General features: G+C 42.9%; 1 protein-coding gene across 4 annotated transcripts in view; it reads right to left on the bottom strand.

Moving 5' to 3' along the window:
• The window catches only part of PITPNC1 (phosphatidylinositol transfer protein cytoplasmic 1), a 219,402-nt gene that overhangs the window by 104,819 nt on the left and 95,479 nt on the right, over positions 1–19,104 (bottom strand). The window lies entirely within an intron of this gene.

Below are 19,104 nucleotides of genomic sequence, written 5' to 3'. Positions count from 1 at the left end.
TATATGAAAACGATAATGTGCAACAACATAGGATATGAACGCTTTCTGCCCTATCTTCATTTTTCAACTGTTCCACTCTCCTTTCTGACTCTTGGAAAACCCTGGGGCCGGCAGGCGTTTCTTCATCCCGTGAACTTGCAGGGTGGCCAAACTAATTTGATGGAGGAAGAGAGAGAGACAAACAGTGGGGGGAAAGGAATAAAATGACTTTTGCGTGAGGGAAGTAAGAGTCGGCAGGCAGTACGACGCAAGACTGCTATGGTCCTTCCTGCAGATTCGGTGTGAAACCACACACACACACACACACACACACACACACACACACACAGACACAAAGCACACACACACACCACACACACACACCACACACACACACACGCGCACGCACACGCACACACACAGTGCCCTCATCATCAGGGCCCCTGGGATAGGGGAAGGGGGCCTGTGTCTGCGGCAGGCTAATGACAGCTCTGGATTGTTCCCCAAAGAGCCCAGGCCAGCAAGGATGCAGGTTTCCGTCCACATGCCTGAGAGAGAGAAACGGCTTTTAAATGGGCACTAATCAAATAGGTGAAATGTACAGATCGGCAGTGCAGTCAGTTGTGAGGGTACACACGGCTGAGGGTCTCGCTTTCGTCCTGAGGCAGGGGTCAGGGGGGGAGTGTGAAGAGATTCTGAAAGGCTCTGGTCTGAGGCCAGCCCCAGGGACCAGACATGGTAACCATGACAATGGGAGCAGCAGCCAGCTGGGTCTTCTGAAAAGTGCTTCCAGTCTGTGCCACAGCCATCCCCAGGACGATAGGCATATAAAATACTGTCGACATGAGTGTATGTGCGCTGGGGGTGGGGGTGGGGGTGGGGGAGTCGCTGAGGATAAGAGCAGGAACGGGACAGAGGAAAATCAAAGATAAAATCAATTTTTAAAACAAATTCTGGGATCAGAAGCTTACTTTTGCTCATAAAGACGAACACGTTTTCAAGGAGAAAGACAATAAAAGAAAAAGCTTGTAGATTGAGATCTGTGAGATATACCCATGAGGTCAACACTCCACCTTACGTGTACGTAAGCCTATATAGGCGCGCAAGCCTATAACAGGGTCCTCAGCTGCCCACTGGTAGTTACTTTGTGCTGGCGCTCAACAATAAGCTATTGCCTACAATGGAATATTATTCAGCCATAAAAAGGAATGAAGTACTGTTACTGATACAGTCTGCTTAATGGGTGTTATAGGTTGCATCGTGTCTTCCCGAATTCATATGTTGAAGTCCCGGTATCTCAGAATGTGACCTTAGGTGGAGATAGGGTCTTTACAGAGTTCATCAAGTTAAAACGAGGTCATCAGGGTGGGCACTAATCAAATAGGACGAGTGTCCATATACAAAGGGGAAGGTGATGCAGAAACGCACAGAAAGAAGATGAGATAAATCGATGCAGGGAGAAGACAGCCATCGACAAGCCAAGGATTGACCTGGAACAGATCCTTCAGAGGGGACCGAGGCTGCTCGCTGAAACTTTGATCTTGGACTTCCAACATCCACAACTCTGAGACCATAAAATTCTGGTTGTTTAAGCTACCCAGTCTGTGGTGCTTTGTTATGGCAGCCCTGGGAAACTAAGACAGAGGGTATGGGGTTTCCTTTTGCGGTGATAAAAGTGTTTTGGATCTGAACAGAGGTGATGGTTGCATAATATATGCATTATATTATGTATACATTAGCCATCACTGAACTGATTTTTAAATGGTTAATTTTATTATGTGATCTTCACCTTATTTGTTTATTTATTTATTTTTTTAGTTTGACTCTGCTTCTGAAAGCAGTCACCCCTGCACCAAAATTCTGTCAAGGTCATTAGTGGGGGATTTGTCAGAAGGGACTGTCTTCAGGAGCTCCAACCTACTGACATATGTAAAATGTATGGGATCAAGGACAATACACGACAGAAAAGGCATTAGCCAGACGCGATCCAGCTCTGGCTGCGCTCAGCTCAAGTGCTTCCTGCTCTGAGGAGAAGGGAATGGGCCGAGGCAGCCGGCAGCTGATTCACCAGTGGTCAGAGGAGGGCCTGGCTGCCTGGCCTCATTGATCATTCATTCCAGTGGCTCCTGAGTGAGCCAGCGCAGGGCAGACATCAGCCTTAGCTCACTAAGATAGCGTCAGTCTGGGGGCGACTGACAGATTCCGGATGCAGTAACATAGGTGACATTCTGGGGGCTGGCGGGACACTCAAGCCCAGACGCTGAGATGGTCAAGGGCTCTGCAGCTGTCACTTCTCTCCTTCCCAAGCAAATCAGGCCTGCTCTTCTGGGTGTGGGCCAGAGCTGGGCCGTCCAGAAGCAGAGGTTTTGTTATTGTTGTTTATAAACCACAAACTGACCCACAGACACATTTATCAAGAGGCTTCTCAGGGGAAGAGGGCTGGAGAGTTAGTCCTTGAACCATCTGTCTCAAAATCACCCAAAATCTCAGACACACTCCTAAAAATGCCGAGTCCTAGGCCATCCCAGTGCTTTTACATTCAGATTCTGGGGGTAGGGGAAGTTGGAAATCTTACTCAAATGCACACTAAATGCTGAGAGAGAGAGGCAAAGGCATTCATTAGGACTTGCTCAGTAAGATACGGTGGTGCCCAGGCCAAAATGTCCTATCTTTAGGTGGCCTGTTTCTTCTTTAATGCTAATTTCTTGCAAAGCTCTGTCTCTAATTTAGTGAAAATACCACAGCCCTGATCACCAACTCCAAAGACACTCATATGTCAAATGATCATCAAGATGATGGAGGCGATAGAGTGTAGCTTAATTGATTGCCTGTTACTGTGAGGCACCAGTCAGGTGCTTTATATTCACTTTTAGTACAATGATTCATGCAGGTAGGCATTTACAGATGAGGAAGTTGAGTCTCAGAGAGGTGAGAGATTCTCTCCATGCCACATGGCTTCCAGGTGACAGAGCTGGGATTTACCACCACAGGTCTGTACTCTTTCTTCTCCATGTAACTTCAGCTTGTTTCTCTAACAGGTGAACTGCCTCCCTGGGCTTAAAAGGGGGGGATCATTCAGATCCACTGCCTCTGAACTCTGCTATTTCAGAAGATGAATAATGAAAGTCTGATATCGTTTAAAAGATCAAAGTTGTTTAAACTGTGCTCACATATGAAATGGTAGAGCAATTATGCCCCAACTTTGTCAAATCTATTGTTATAATTCCAGAGTTTAGGTAATCATCATTACAAGCAATTATAGTTAGAGACAGCTCTGCACTGTAGGGCTGGGCCTCTGTGTGAGCCATCGTCAAAATAGCTACCCCGAGTAATTATCACCGTAGTCAAAAAACATCATGGGGATTCAGATCCTTCCCACTTGCACACGGCACTGTAAAACTTGAGAGAAGGCAGGGTTGCATGATGTGCCTGGAGAAGCCAAGCGGTTTTATCAGTTTGTACTTTGCAAACTCAACGGCTGGGCACAAGCACCTTAATGCAGTTGAGCCTCAAACCTCGATTTTAGAAAAGGCAACCCCAGGCCAAAACTCCTGAGTATGTAAGGGACTATTAACCGAGCACCAACAACACTTTGAGCTTCATCCTTGCTGGGAGAGGTACTAGACCCAAAGTTTCAGGCTCACCAGAACTCCAAGCTAAGACTGATTTTCACTTAAATGCCCCCTTCCCCAACTACTGAGCTTTACGGATCTCTGCAAGCCAGCCTCCCTTATTCCTCCACCCTAAAGAACAAAAGGGGTGTCATCTTTCTTCCAAACAATCCCTGTCTCCTCCCTTCCTGCCCTCTTTCTCTTCCTCCACTGGTCACAATGATATAAAATGTGGGAACCTCGCTTTGCGATAAATATCACTGACTCTGGATCGGGTTATCCCCTGATGCTATGACTGGGTCCTCAAGGCCCCAGGCTGGGAATCAGAATTTACATCTACTTTCGCCTTTACCTTCAAAATGGATGGATGCCACAAAACCCAATAACCAAGGAGAAACACCTGTCCTCTGACTTAACGTGGTGTCCTGTTATTTTTCCATCTGTGAAATGCGCGCTATTCCCGCCAGTCCTCCTCTGGCTGTGTGGACGAAGGAAGGGCCGAGGCTAATACGATTTGGTATTCTAGGGAGATTCCCGCCAAGTTCACAACACTGTTAATGCTTTTGTCGAAACTCTTTTTTCCAGGCTTCTCCACTTTCAACACATGGACCTCAAAGCACAGTGAAGCAACTGTCTCATGATGCGCAAGGGGCCTGCCGAATAGAGTGTCTCAAAGATAAAACATCATCCAGGATTCAGGTGCACGGCAGACCTCACCCAAATAGTGCCCAAACTGTAATTACACACAGGAAAAGAGATACCGCGGGTCCAGGTTTTAACAACCTCATCTCAGAATGCTAGAGGCTGGAGCTCGTTCTCTGTAATCCCATAGCATAGCTAAGGCTCCAGGACAAATGTTCTGGTCCATCGGTCAGGAAGCTGTGTGGGCTGGCCTGTTTTTTTTTTTTAAATAAAGTTTTATTGGAACACAGCCAAGCTCATTCATTCTGTGGCTGCTTTCATGATACAACAACAGAGATGAGTAGTTGCAATGTAGACCGTAGAACCCACAAAGTCAAAAATGTCTACTCTCTGGCCATTTGCAGAAAAAGTTTGCTGACCCCCCTTTTTAGACCACTGGTATGGGTCCGGTATGGGTCCAGTCTGGGCCAGCCTTAGCTGTTCCCCGAGACCTGTGCTGTCTGGTACGGTGACCACGTGCCATATATGGCTGGTGTGCATTTGAAATGTGGCCCATGCCACAGAGGAGCCGAATTTTAAATTTTCTTTAATTGTAATTTCAATTCATTTCAATTGAAAAGTTGACACTCAATTCACCTATTAGAAAACTTCTAAATATATTTGAAACAACTTGGGTATATAAATCTTTTTCAATTGAAAATTTTACAGAATCCTAATTCAGATCTAGTATCTCTGATGAAAATTTAGCATCAGATTGGAGATTGCTGTAGGTATAAAATGCACGCTGGATTTTGAAGACTTGGTAACACCCTCTCATCCCCCCAAATTAGAATAGTTCATTAATAATTTTTATATTTGGGATTACATATTGAAACGATAGTATTTTGGGTATGGTGCATTAAGTATATTCTTGAAATTAACTTCATCTGTTTCTTTTTTTTAATGCGGCTACTAGAAAATATTAAATAATGTATGTGGCTCCCGTTTGTGACTCACTTATTTCTACTGGACAAAATGCTGGTCTAGACTCTAATCTAGTCCAACGGGGATTGAGAGTCAGGCCATTAGGCCACACCAAGACCTCAGAGGCTGGCTGGACGGGTGACGGAGCCAGGCCAAGGGTTTCCATGTGTCTTGGAGCACTGGTAATTAGGGTTGTATTTGGAGGTGCCCTGTCTTCCTGAGAACTGGCGATCCCCTGGACCTCTAGAGAGGTGATAATTGTTCACAGTATGCTATGGTGAAAAGTGCCGAGGTTTTAAAATTGAAAACCTGGAGCCGAAGTCCTGATTCTGCCTCTGATTAGTTTTGCAACCTTAGACAATTTACTTATCTGAGCCACAGTTTCTTATCATTAAAATGGGACTAGCAAAATATCTCACAGGACATGGTGAGAATCAAATGAGAAAAAACATACAAATTAAAAGGCTTCGTAAAATAGAAGACTATGTACGAACCACTGGAGCTATCGCTCCTTCTGTGTGAGGACACGTCTAACTGGGACGTGAAGATGTATTTCATTCGTTTCGCTGTTACGCTACGGTTCTATAAAGGATAAGAGAACAAGGCATCTGCCATACGCTTCTGTACAATGCAAAAAAACCAACCAACAAAAAACAGGAAACTGGACCATTTGCCCAAGGCTACTTTTTCCTTCCGTAAATTCCAGTGGATGGTAGTCAGATTGAACACTTTCCAAAATATTATAAAAAAAAACCTGGGACCTTCCACTTACATGAGGTCTCTAAAGTAGTCAAATTCATAGAGGCAGGAAGTAGATAGTGGTTTCCAGGGGGCCTGGGGCGGTGGGCAGGGGGGGTGGTGGTTAGTGTTTAATGGGTACAGAGTTTCAGTTTGGGACGATGAAACCGTTTCTGGAGAGAGACGGTGGTGATGGTTACACAACATAAATGCATTCATTGACACTGAACACTACACGTTAAAATGTTTAAATGGTAAATTTTATGTGATGTGTATCTTAATAACAAAATTTTTTAAAGCCTGGGAGCATGTCATTTTTCAGTGAGTGTGGCTCATCCGCTTCATGCCTCGAGGTGGCCATCCAACAATGATTCTATTTTTAAGATCATGAGACAGTTTTGTAAAAAGGACAGGACTTTTACGTTTGATGGATCTTTGGATTGAAAGGTTATTTGAAGGTATCAAGCTGAGCAGACAGGAGAACTGTAACATGTACGTCACTCAGAGACAATGTTGCATGAGACACTCCCGATTCCTGCCCTGCCTGGGGCATCGTCTGGGTGGCCATGCCCTAAACTTAGATGTCTTTAATATTAGCATTCTGGAGGATTCACGTTGCTGATGCTTCTGAGCAATGCGGTGCTGTCTGTGACACGTCGCAAAGACACCGGTGATAAACTGAATACAAACGCATTCTGATGCTCCCAAACTTCACACGGGACAGTGAGAACACCGGCTCTTCACTGAACGTGACTGCCACTTTCAGAGCCTAGCCCCTCCATTTGCTCCTTAGCCTGGGGTTCCGCCTGAGAGTGACTCTACAGCGAGATCATTCCAATTCCTTTTTCCTTTGGAAAGGCAGTGTGTATTTTTTTTTTTTTTTACCTACAAGGGCTGGGTCTGATTTGGGTTCTGGGTAACCCCACACACAGTCTTTCTGGCTCTGTGATTCAATGTCCTGATTTCTCCACATAGACAGGGAGGTAAAAAGAAAAAAGAAAAAAAGGTGTAAAGTTCTTTAGTGTTTCGTCAGATCTCTCCCGGCCAGGTCAATACACCACGAAAACCAATATCCGATCCCACAAAGAAAATACAAACCTGCAGCTCATATTTCAGGATATCAGTGCATCATCACATATCTATCTTTTCTCCTGGATTTTTATAAGCGGCCCTCTGAGGCGCCTTGTTTACGTAATGCCTGTGTCACTATGCTAGGGTGCAGGAACGAGAAAGCTGATAAGAAGATTTAAGAAGGAGCTGGGTTATTGACATTTAATTCCAAAAAAAAAAAAAAAGTCCCCCTTTTGTGACAAACTAATATAAACTACATCGTACACTGATGCTTAACCCACCCTGAGTTTTGGACTGAACTGAATAGAAATACGGCAACTCGATGCCAAGGCAAGGGCTCGGGATACGCTTTGTGCTGCTGCGAGCACAACTCTATGCCTGTGGCCGCCACAAGACTGTGCGAATGGTCTTCAGAACTCAGCCATCAGAAGCAGAATCAACTCGACCGAATACAGGAGGGTAACGATATTCTTTATAGTATATAAAAAGAGTGCACATGTTATCTGCTCCTTCCAACACTGACTCGCCCTTGGGGGTGTTATTCTAGCCCTGAGAATTTATTTGATGCACAAACTGAAAAGCCAAAATGATCACATGCAGCACAGAGAGGCGACTTTATAAGCGTTGGCTAAAGGAGGTGTTGTCATCCTTCGTATTTACAAATGAGAAGCCGAACAAATTAGCCATTCATGAGTGTCATGGGCAGCCACGAAGAGAGCAAAGACTGAAACTGCTGGAACTCAGCTCAAAAACATCAAGATTATAGGCCCTTCGTGGCAGAATATGGGATTTCTCCATACAATGGTTGTGGGGACAGTTCTGGTTCTGGTGAGTTCTGTCTGTTCGTGCATTTAACGAGCATTTCGTGTGTGCCAGGCAGGCCCTGTAGGCACTGGAGACAGAGCTAAGAACAAGACAGACCTGGTCGCTGGTGAAGAAGAGGGTTCTCTGAGGAGTTCCACCTTGAAAACATGGGCTGAAGGAACTTGACGCTTCCATCAGAGCTATCAAACCATTTGCCAAGAAATGTGACACCAACTGCAACTCAAGTAAATGGAGAGGTTTGGTGATGGGTCTGACCTTTAGAAAGCAATCAAGGCTCTTGTGTTTACTACGGAATATAAATCCACAACCAATCACAAGACCAAAAGCGGGGGGAACTGAGATAGCACTTCCCAGGAAATGTACCCGGCACCATCTCCTTGCCACCCACCTTGGTCCATGCTCGTCTCCTTAACCTTGGCCTCATGATCAGGTGTTCCCAGGAGAGAGGTCTCGCTACTCTGGGGGTAGCAGGGTCTTTCCAGAATTAGAAAAGCCCCTGTTTATGAAGCCTAGTGCACTTATCAATGCTTTAAGAACGTAAGTGCTAGCATCGAGGGACACAGTAGTACCGGCTAAAAGCACAAATACACTTGCAGGAATCACAGCAATTGGTTTTCGTGTCTTTGAGACCTTCGGAGACCAGAAGGGCAAAGTGAATGCACGTGCTGTTTCATGTACAATCAAACAATGGTAGCTCTTAATGTTTTGAAAGAGGTATTCAAGACACTTCATGCCTAGAATAACAGCAGCTCAGTAACATATGAAGGTCACTGAACCCCTTTGCTTACTTAAGAGCTAGCTGGCCTGGCAAGTGTTTTCAGGGCTCCGCTAACTATCCAGCAATGCCAAGAGAGTTATGACCAAGTTACAACTCAGTTTGGAAAGTTCCATCACCTTCTTCGCCCCACTTCGGAGGAAAGGCGGCAAGTTTCACATGCGTGGTACAGTACTTGGATGTGGCTGGTTATAGGGAAGGCACCATTTTCTTAAGCAATGGCAGCCTAGGGGTACTTTCTTGGTAAAAAGACACAGATAACTGACTGAGAAAAGCATGTGATTGTCAGCTGTGGCTCTCCCGAGACTGTTAACGAAGACAGGCAAGACAGAGTAAATTGGGTACATTTCCAGGAATTGCTACATTTAAAAATCTATCTTCTGAACTCTTATTTCATTTCGGAATTATTCTAATGGTCTGGAGAGATAGTCTATCAACCGGTACTTTGAAGGCCGAGTGCTGCCCTGCCCTCTCCCTATCAACAGGTGGTAGCCTTCCATCTCTCCCTGACCCCTCCTAAGGAAGACGGAAACAAGTACCCGAGGCGACGCCGATGTGAAATATAACTGATCGCGTTTGCAAGGAGTTGGGAGAAAAAAGAATGTAGCAGACTAAACAAGAAACAGGAAGTGGAGTTCTTTACAGGTTTTTTCCTCCATTCTTCAATTGTGGTAAAATATACACAACGAAATTTACCATGTTAACTGTTTTTAAGTTTATAGTTCGGTGGCATTAAGTATGTTCATATTGTCGTGCAACCATCACCACCGTACATTTCCAAATGTTTTCAGTATCTCAAACAGAAACGCGACCAATTAGACCCCATGGAAACCTACGACCTCACAGAAACCTCTAACCTACTTTCCGTCTCTATGAATGTGACTATTTCAGATTCCTCACAGAAACGGAATCACACAGTATGTGTCCTTCAGCGTAATGCGTTCAAGGTTCATCTACGCTGCAGCATGTTTCAGAATTCCATTCTTTTTTAAGGCTGAATAATATTTCATTATATGTACATGCCACATTCTGTTTATCTACTCATGTGCTGATGGACGCTTGGGTTGCTGCCACCCTTTGGTTATTATTGTGAATAATGCTGCTATGAACACTGGTGTACAAGTATCTGAGTCCTTGCTTTTGATTCTTTTGAGTTAATATCTAGACATGGAATTGCTGGATCATATTGTATTTCTATGTTTAACGTTTTAAGGAACCACCAAACTGTTTTCCCCAGCAGCTGCACCATTTTGTATTCCCAGCAGCAATGCACAAGAATCCCAATTTCTCCACATCCTCGCCAACACTTGTTATTTTCCATTTACAAAAAATAATAAACATCCTAAAGGGTGTGAAGTGATCACAGGATGTTTTAAAGTCAATTCTAGGTTCTTTCTTGGATCTGCCATTCTTGTAAAGTTCATTTTAGGTGGTGCCTGGGCATGTCAAACCTTTCTTCTAAATAAGTACTGAGATGGCCCTAGGAGAGATTTCAATATTATTTATTTAAACCAGAAATGACCAAGAAGTAGAAACAATCAGTATACCCTTCTGATGAAATACTGATGATCCGAGCTGATTATTTTTCAGGGGTTGTAGGGTGTCCCTTGGAAATGATCTGGTTGCAAACATAAGATAAACTCAAAACAATAAATCCCTTTAAGTCAAAAAGGCCCAACACATTCACAAACAGTTAAGTCACTTTCTAAGGGCACCACAAAAAGGCAGCTATGAATTTTTACCTTAGGGAGTCCAGGGGTGGGGGTGGTGGTGGGCATGACCTGAAAAGGCCCTTCTATTTCTGTTATAGAAGCTGCATTCAGTATTATTTTGATGGCCCAGCCAAGAATGTAGTAAATGACAGAATCACAATGTAGAAGGCAGCAAACAGTCCTGCAGAATTTACTTATGTATATGAATATATATGATTTATATTCAAAGATTTGAGTGAAAAAAAGCCATTCCTGGTCATTTGCATTTTTCACGTTTTTCTTGGGGATTAAGTCACTTTTTAAAATCTATTTTAGGTAACAGCTACTCTTGAAAAAGTAATCTTGGAAGTGGCTTCATACTTTATAATAGACTTAAGTAGTTTCTCACACTTTTTTTAAAAAGGATACAATTTAATGATTTTAGTATATTCGCAAGGTTGTGCAACCGTCACCACTATCTAACTCCAGAACATTTTCATTATCACAAAAAGAAACGCCACACCCATCAGCACTTCCCATGAGCACCTCCTCCCAGGCCTGGGCAACCACTCATCTACTTTCTGTATCTATGGATGTGCCTATGCCGGACATTTCACATACACGGAATCATATCTCATGTGGCCTTTTGTGCCTGATTGCTTTCATTTCGTATATTTTTAGATTCATCCATATTCTATCAAATGTCGCTATTTCCTTCCTTTTTTATTACTAAATAATGTTCCATTTTGTTCATTCATTCATTCATTGTCGATAGACATTTAGGTTGTTTCTACTTCTTGGCTGTTATGAATAATGCCGCTATGAACATATGTGTATGAGTCTTTGCGTGGACGTAGGTTTTCATTTCTCTTGGGTAGAGCCCTAGGGTGGAATTGCTGGGTCATACTGTAACTCTATGTTTAACCCTTTGAGGGACAGTCAAACTGTTTTGTCCCACAGCAGCTGCACCATTTTACATTCCCGCCAATAATGTCTCATACTTACTTTTGATAGTTTTAAGTGACCTGGAGAAACGAGAAAGTCAAACAAGTGACTTCAAAAGCCAAGGGTAAGCTATGGGACAAGTGTGGCCTCGCTTGCTCATGTCACTCACTGTATTTTACACTTCGGTACGTCCAATGAACAAATATCGTGGGCAACTATTCAGCCACGTGTCATCTCTTCATTACTCTGCTGGGACAACAAAGAGCTAAACTTGACATGACAGACAATGAGAAGCTAAGACAGCACATCCAAATGCACTAATTATGAGGCACAGGCGGAAGCTGTGCAAGGGGCCAGGAACGGAGGAGCAACACGGGCTAAAGTTTTCCAGGACGATGTCACACAGAAAATGTGGCTTGATCTATGCGTGAACAGGATCAGCTTAGGCGAGAAGGAAGGGGGAAATCGTAGCCTGCAAATAAATATTGGACATTTACTTGCTCACAACAAAACTGCACGATTTCCCAGGACCACTGAAGATACAGACAGAAATAATAATAAAAGCTATCACATAGTGCTAACTTCTCTAGGGTCAGGATGGTCCTAAAGCATTTATACTTATTTAATCCTCATAACAACACTATGAGGTAGGTAGTATTATTATCCCTGTTTTACAAATGAACAAACTGGGCCACAGAGAGGTCAAGTAACTTGCCCCAGGCCACCCAGCTAAAGAGTGGTAGAGCTGGGATTTGACCCCAGGCAGTTGAGCTCCAGGATCTACCCTCTCCTGTGTCAGTCATTAATCTCCTCTCCCGCTTGCCTGATGTCCAAATAAAAGGCTCTTTATTTATAAGGCTGAGTGAAAAGTACCCTCGTGAGTAAAGAGACTTTCTTTACTCTTGCATACTGCTGACAGTATTAGCCGATGTTAGGAGGAGGTTTTTTTTCTTTTCTTTCTTTTTTTTTTTTTTTTAAAAGGTAGGAGACAGCAGTTCCAAAGAGCAAGGAGAGAAGAAGTCACATGAGAAGTTAACAGGGGGGGACAAAATGAGAAGCCAAAAGCCCAAGGTTCTCAGCCCTGCTCCTGGAAACACTTCCTCCTACACAAATTCTGATACACAGCAATTAAAGCACACCCACCCATACAAGTCCTTGAGATGTTAAAGTAAAAATTAAAATTAATAACTCCATCCAATTTGGACTCAAAAAATGCGTGGGCGAAGACATTCCTGTAGCTCACAGCTGACGTGACAGTTATTTCATAAGGAATAGAACTTCCCTGCCTTCAGACTCGAATGTTTCCCAATGTCATTCTGAGCTCCAGCCTGAACCAACACGCAGGACGGGAGCTGACTATAGATATTCTATGGGAGAAAAATCCGTTCAGCTCACCTGGTCTACCTGATGTGTAGGAAAATGGAACACCCACCTCTTGAGCGCTCACCTGATAAAGGCAGCGGGCTCCTGGTCTAGCTCATATATTCTGATTGATTGGAAATTAGGTTCCTAATGGCATTGGGAAGTCAACAGTCGCATATTCAAAGGCCTCATTAGCGATCGCATCTAAGTGTTTTGTGATACACTGAAGTGGCCTATGCTACCCTTTCTGCTCACTCCCCTAGAAGAAATGTATAATCTAAACCTCACACGCCTATCCCTAAAAATCTTCCTTATAGGACTGTCTATAAGGCAAACCCTAAACTCTTTTGCAGGAAAAGAGTGAGAAAAAGGCTCTGAAAGTGAAAAATCACATCTCCTTCTCTGGTTTTCCTTTCTCTTCTCTTCCTTCCATCCCATTCCGAGAGGAGGACATTTCCAGAACTGCTGACAAACCCCAGAGGAGGGAGGCCTTTCTTCTCTCCTCCTCTTGGGCAGATGGTATTTGCATACTGACATATTGTAAATCTAGTCACCCAGGTAACCGGCCCCAGATAGCAACAGCGCAATGCAGGTCAGCCAGATTCCTTCTAAAATTAGAAGTCAGACCAGTCTGATTTTTTAACTGTTCAAGGTAAGATGCCCAATTAGATGGCAAATTCAATTCGTAAAATAAATTTTCAGTTGGGAAACTCAGCACTAGTTAGTAAAGGCAAGTTGGGACAGTTCAAGCATGATAATAACATAGGTTTTGCCACATTAAAGTTTTAGCTCCATGACTTTGCTATTTCTGTAAATACTCTTAAACTGACTCCAGTGTCTGTTAGTAGCTTGATCTTCAGCCTTGCATCTCCCTTGACCTTCACAGCCGATCAATCATTAAGGACTGTTCATTCTTTACTAGGCATTTCAGGCCTCCCACAGTTGGCCTCCTCCAACTCCACTGTGGTCCCCTCTCCCTCACAGTCGAACTGACTGGAACTGAACAAGACCCATCTTTTCCACCTTCTTTTGTCTCCATCATGTGCCTCCTTCTTTTCTTTCTCTGATCATAAAGAGGGGTTTCGGATGGGGTTCAAAGAATGCATGAATTGTGCACCATTCCTACGCCACCATTAATTTCTCAAAAGGTCCACGACCTCCAAAATGTTAAGAGCCACCAACTTCTAATTACAGGTGGCACCTACACTGGCATTTCCCATATTGGGTGGAAAAGCGCTCCATAGTCAAGTGTGGGAAACACTAGGTCAAACAAAGTTAGACAGGTTTTTTTTTGTTTTGTTTTGTTTTTTTAAAATGCAGGCTTTCTCTGGGCCTTTGTTGGACTGATATGCACCATGAACAGTAGTTGCGACTGTTGACTTCCCAATGCCATGGATTTTTCCATGGAGTCCCTTTCTCAGAAGATACTTCTTAATGTCACCTAAGTCATCCCTAGGAAAGCTGAACTTTACTTCCCCTTGACAAATACCAAGTCATACCCTGCTTTGTGATAGTTCCATGACTGTTTTGAGCTATTGGTTTTACTATATATATATTTTAAATTGTTAGAAACTATATCATTGTACTTATCACATTATGTTGGGTTCATTTTACATTTTATATCTGTCTCCCTTAGTAGATTGGAAGCCACTTGAGAAAGAAGCACAAACCTTGATATACTTAGAGTTCAGATGCTCACTCATGTTGAATAACTGAATGAATGATTGAGCTTATCCCCTCAAATGGATAATAAGCTCCTTCCGAATATATACATTTTAAACTTTTTTTGTATTCCCATAGCACCTAGAAAAAAACTTTTTATATAACAAGAGTCAATAAATTTTTAAAAATTTAAGTCAACTAGAAAATATTTAATGGACACCAATTATGTCTTGGGCACCAAGGATCTTAAAATGGTAAAGTACAGTCTCTGAAATCAAGGAGCTTAGATTCTGGTAAGGGAAATAGACACATGAAATATAAATACTCAAACAGGAAGCTCAGACTTCCTGGGAACACAGGATGGAGCCCTCAGATCGTGTGCACTTGTAGGAAGTGGGGAGGGGTCAGTACTGTGATGCTGAAGGTGATATCTATTGCCAGGGCCTGAGCACCCAGGTCCTTAACTGGCCACTCTAGGTCACATTTTGTAGGAAAGTGACCAAGAGGCTGTTCTCCTTGAGAGGGCCGTACTCACACTAGTTGGAGCTTTGGCCTCAACCCCAACATGGCCCCCAAGCTCACAACACCGTATAAACATAAGAAATTGGATAGCTACATTTAGCCGTATTTTGTAACCTCTGATTTCATGTAACTCAATTACAGTAAAGAGAAGAGAGGTAAACAGCAGAATACTCCTACTTGGAAAGTGTTATATTTGAGCCAAGGTGCTTCATTAATTAATGTTTGGGCCCCAGGACTCTGGTAAGAGGCAAGGACTAAGTGCTTTATATAAAAATCATGCCGTTTAATCCAGAAGGCAACCGTCTGTTGTAGACAAAATGACCATCTCAGTTTTCAAATGAGGAAACGGGGGCACAGAGAGATTAAGAAAATTATCAAAGGTCAAACAATCTGTGGAGCAGCTGGGAATCAACCCAGGTCTTTCCCACCACGAGTCCTGGGCTGGATGTCACTCTCCAGCTTTGAGGCAGGAAGTAGAAGTCGGCATGGGGGTCTGAAGGGAGGGAATGGATGTCTCATCCTGGAAGGCAGTGGTCCCCAACCTTTTTGGCCCCAGGGACCAGTGCTCCTAGGAGAATCTGATGCCTGATGATCTGAGGCGGAGCTGAGGCGGTGATGCTAGGGTTAGGGAGCAGCTACAAATACAGGTGAACCTTTGTTCACTAGCCTGCCACTCACCTCCTAACAGGCCACTGACCAGTATTGGTCCACTCCTGATGAAAGATAGAGCACAGAAGTGAGAAATTAAAGTGCATATAATTAGTAGAAGCTAGGAGAGGCATTTAAAGAAATACAAATGGCCGATAAACACATGAAAAATGTTCAACTTCATGTAATCGGTTATCACTCCAGAGCATTACAATGGGAAGACGTGTAAAAAAAAAATATTAATGCACACTAAAACATTTCACCTATCAGATTAGTAAAGATTATAAAGGCTAGCCACTGTTGGTGAGGTGGAGGGAACAAACACTTGACCACACTGTGGTGGGAAAGCAAAGCAGTTCAACCCTTTAGGAAGATGATTTGGCTATCATCTTTAAGAAGGTGATTTTATCTATTCAAATTTAAAATGTTTATACCATTTGACCTGGCTATCCTCCCTAGGAATTTATCCTAGAGAAACTCTTTTGCCATTGTGCAAAGATTTATATGTTTAAGATTATTCATGGCTGCAATATATGCAATAGCAAAAAGGTGGAAAAACTTCAATTGCCCATTAATGGGACCAGTTAGATAGATCAAGGCACATCCAAATAATGAAATACAACATAGCCATTAAATCATGAAACAGATTCTATTTGCCAAAATGGAAAGGTGCCCCAGATGCATAGTTAAGTGGGAAAAAGCTGCAAAATAGCAGGTATAGCAGGAGTTTTGGTACAATGCATACCTGTGTTCTAGTATATGAATAGGGGAGAGAACTAAAAAATATGTAATTCATGATTAAGGGTGACTAAGAGAGGACTGTGAGGAATGCACTTCTACAAGGTTTGAAGTTTTTCTAAGGAGGATGTTACTTTTCAAGTAAAGAAATAAGCTGGCATAGAAAAGGTGACCCTATGCTGAAATTTTAGGGCAGGGTTCCAGTTCCTGGCGAAGAAGATAAGACAGAATCGGGAAAGGACCCAGGTGTCTTGATGATCGTGCATGGCCAGGAGTTGCAGGGCGTGGGGGGTCAGATAAGCTCCTGGAAGGCAACCAAGCAAGAGCCCTAGCCTCTGAGCAGGGCAGGAGGGCTGTTACCACAAAGGGGTCAGAGAAAAGAGAGCGTGCCTGTCAGCTTTGGACATCTCAGGATGCAGGGGTCAGTGACAAGGCAGGATCAGAGTTTCCCTGAAAGTGGGTGACAGAGTGGCCAAGAGAGCCTGAGTGTGGCTCTGATCCCCAGCTCTGCATGCAAATGGGTGAAAGACATTAAAACTCCCCGTGGCTGAACCTCTTCAGTACTTCCTGCCTCAGACCCAGACGGGCCAGGGACCTGGGACTGGAGGAAGGGGTGACAAATGCAGTGCCTGCGGCTGCCTCTTCACTCACCTAATTCCCTGTGCTCAACCTTGAGTTTCAACACGTGTAGACAGGTGACAATGACCGGAGCTTGGAAGTCACCCCAAATAGGTGGAACCTCCTATCTTTTCAAAATAATTTGCAAACTTCCGCATAAAGTGAGCAGGCTGTGTATTTGGACTCCTTGAAGTAATTCTGTCTCCGAGTTGGGTGGACTATATTCTAGAATTTCCTTTTAAGGCTAATATGTCGCAAAGCCCCAAATACACCCTCCCATAGAAATAATGCCATTAGGTCAGCCTGGAGAAGACTCACTACCCATAATTTCTCTAAACAGAAGCCCAACCGCTGTTTCTAGTAACTTTTCTTAAAGAAATGCATTGAGTTCCAGCAGGGTCTGAGGAAATCATGAACTTAATTCCTCTTCCATGTCCCCAAATACATGAGAATGTTGCCCAAAGTGTGTTCCTCTAACATCGAAAGCATGCAAATATGTTATACTTCAAAACATTTTTTATTCTTTTGATCAGAGGGCTTGATAGTCAAATAAGTCTGAAAGAAATTGATTCAAATCAAATTCAACAGGTTTTATTTTATTAGTTTTAAATTTTTAATTGCGGCAAAATACACAAAATTTACTATTTTTCTCATTTGTAGTATACTATTCAGTAGCATAAATGCAGTTGCAGTGTAGTGCAGCCATCACCAAAACTTTTTTTTTCCTAAACAGAACCTCTACCCGCTAAACACTAACTCTCCATCACTCCACCAACCCCTTCAGCCCCTGCTAATCACCACTCTACTTTCTGTCTCTATGAATTTGCCTATTCTAGGGACTTCTTATAAGTGGAATCGTACAATATCTGTCCTTTCATATCTTTTATGAGGACATTTCTGGCTTGGGTACCGGGTAGGATGGGAGAATGAAGACTATGCTCAGAGGCTAGACATTAGAGTAAAGAGAGACTATTTTTGTGAGGTTGAGGCATCCGGGAACTACTCAGTGAAGGTTATTTAGACATAATTAAACGCATACTGGTTTGGAGCCCAGGAAAGAGATCCATGCTGGAGGTCTGGATTGAAACTGACAAAATTCCTTGAAACCAACAGCATTCCAAAGGTTGGTATAGCCTGGAATAATGGGGGTGGTAGGTAGAATCCAAGAGCTTCCCAACAATTAAAGGGGAGAATAAGAGAAAAACCTGGGAAGGCCACTGAGAAGGATCAGCCAGAGAATGGAAGAAACCAAGAGCACGCCTCCTAAGTGCTTCCTCGCCTCTGGTCTCCCAGCCTTTGGTTCACCCTGCTGATCACTGCTTCCAGAATCACCTACCTAAAGCGCAGATCTACTCATGATCTCTGATTCTCTCACCTCAAATCTAAAACTTTCAATAATTTTCTCCAGTGTACACAGCAAACCTGAACTCCCTACCAAAGTTTTCAATGCTCTCCCCCACTCAGCCCTGCCTCTCTGACCACCCACCCCACTGGCCCAGCCACCACCCAGTCCATCTGCCACGTGCCTGCTCAAGTCTGCACATTTTCTCAACGGGCTCTTCTGCTTGGCACATGTATCCTTCTTTTTGTGTGTCTGCCTATTAATATTTTGCTCTCTTTTCGAGGCCCAACTCCTATCGCCCCTTTTCTGAGAGGTCAAAATATATCCCTGAAGTGGAGACGAATGGCCCATTCCCTATGGTCCTATAGAGCAGAGCTATGTCCTTAAAAAAACCAACAAAATCATAGCATCATCTGATTACAACTTTAACTTTTTTTCATTACAGAAAAATTAAAATATAGAAAAGGTTTTTTTTTTAATCAAGAAATAAACAGTAGTAACATTTAGGCATATATTCTTTTTAGTCTTTCGATTTTTTCGATAATTAGAAATTATACTGAATATATTCACTTTGTAACACGCTTTTTCTAAGTGACTATATCCTTAAATAGTCTTCAAAAATTAATGGTTGCATAAGATATCCCTTTGCATGGATATAATTTAATCAAGTTCCAATTGCTGAATTAGAATTTAAAAAATTTTGCTTATCCAGTATATTATACATAGTAGGTTTCAGAAGATGTTTGTTGAATTGAATTTTTATCATTAGTAGAAGACAGTAGTAATAGGCAAATCCTATTCTGAATTTACTTTATCATTCGAATAGCAAATATATGATTTAAATGGAAAAAAAAGAATTTGTTTTTAGCTTGTGATAATACATATTTGGAGAATTTGTAAGCTTTTGTCCTAAAAGTCAATTAAATCTAAGGAAACTACTGCTTTCCCCAGTCTATGAGGGCTACACTTTCT

This window comes from Pteropus medius, unplaced genomic scaffold (assembly GCF_902729225.1).
Source record: "Pteropus medius unplaced genomic scaffold, Ma_sr-lr_union100, whole genome shotgun sequence".
Lineage (NCBI taxonomy): Eukaryota > Metazoa > Chordata > Mammalia > Chiroptera > Pteropodidae > Pteropus > Pteropus medius.
Note: the sequence above shows the minus strand (reverse complement) of the source record. Positions and strands in the feature narration are given on the sequence as shown.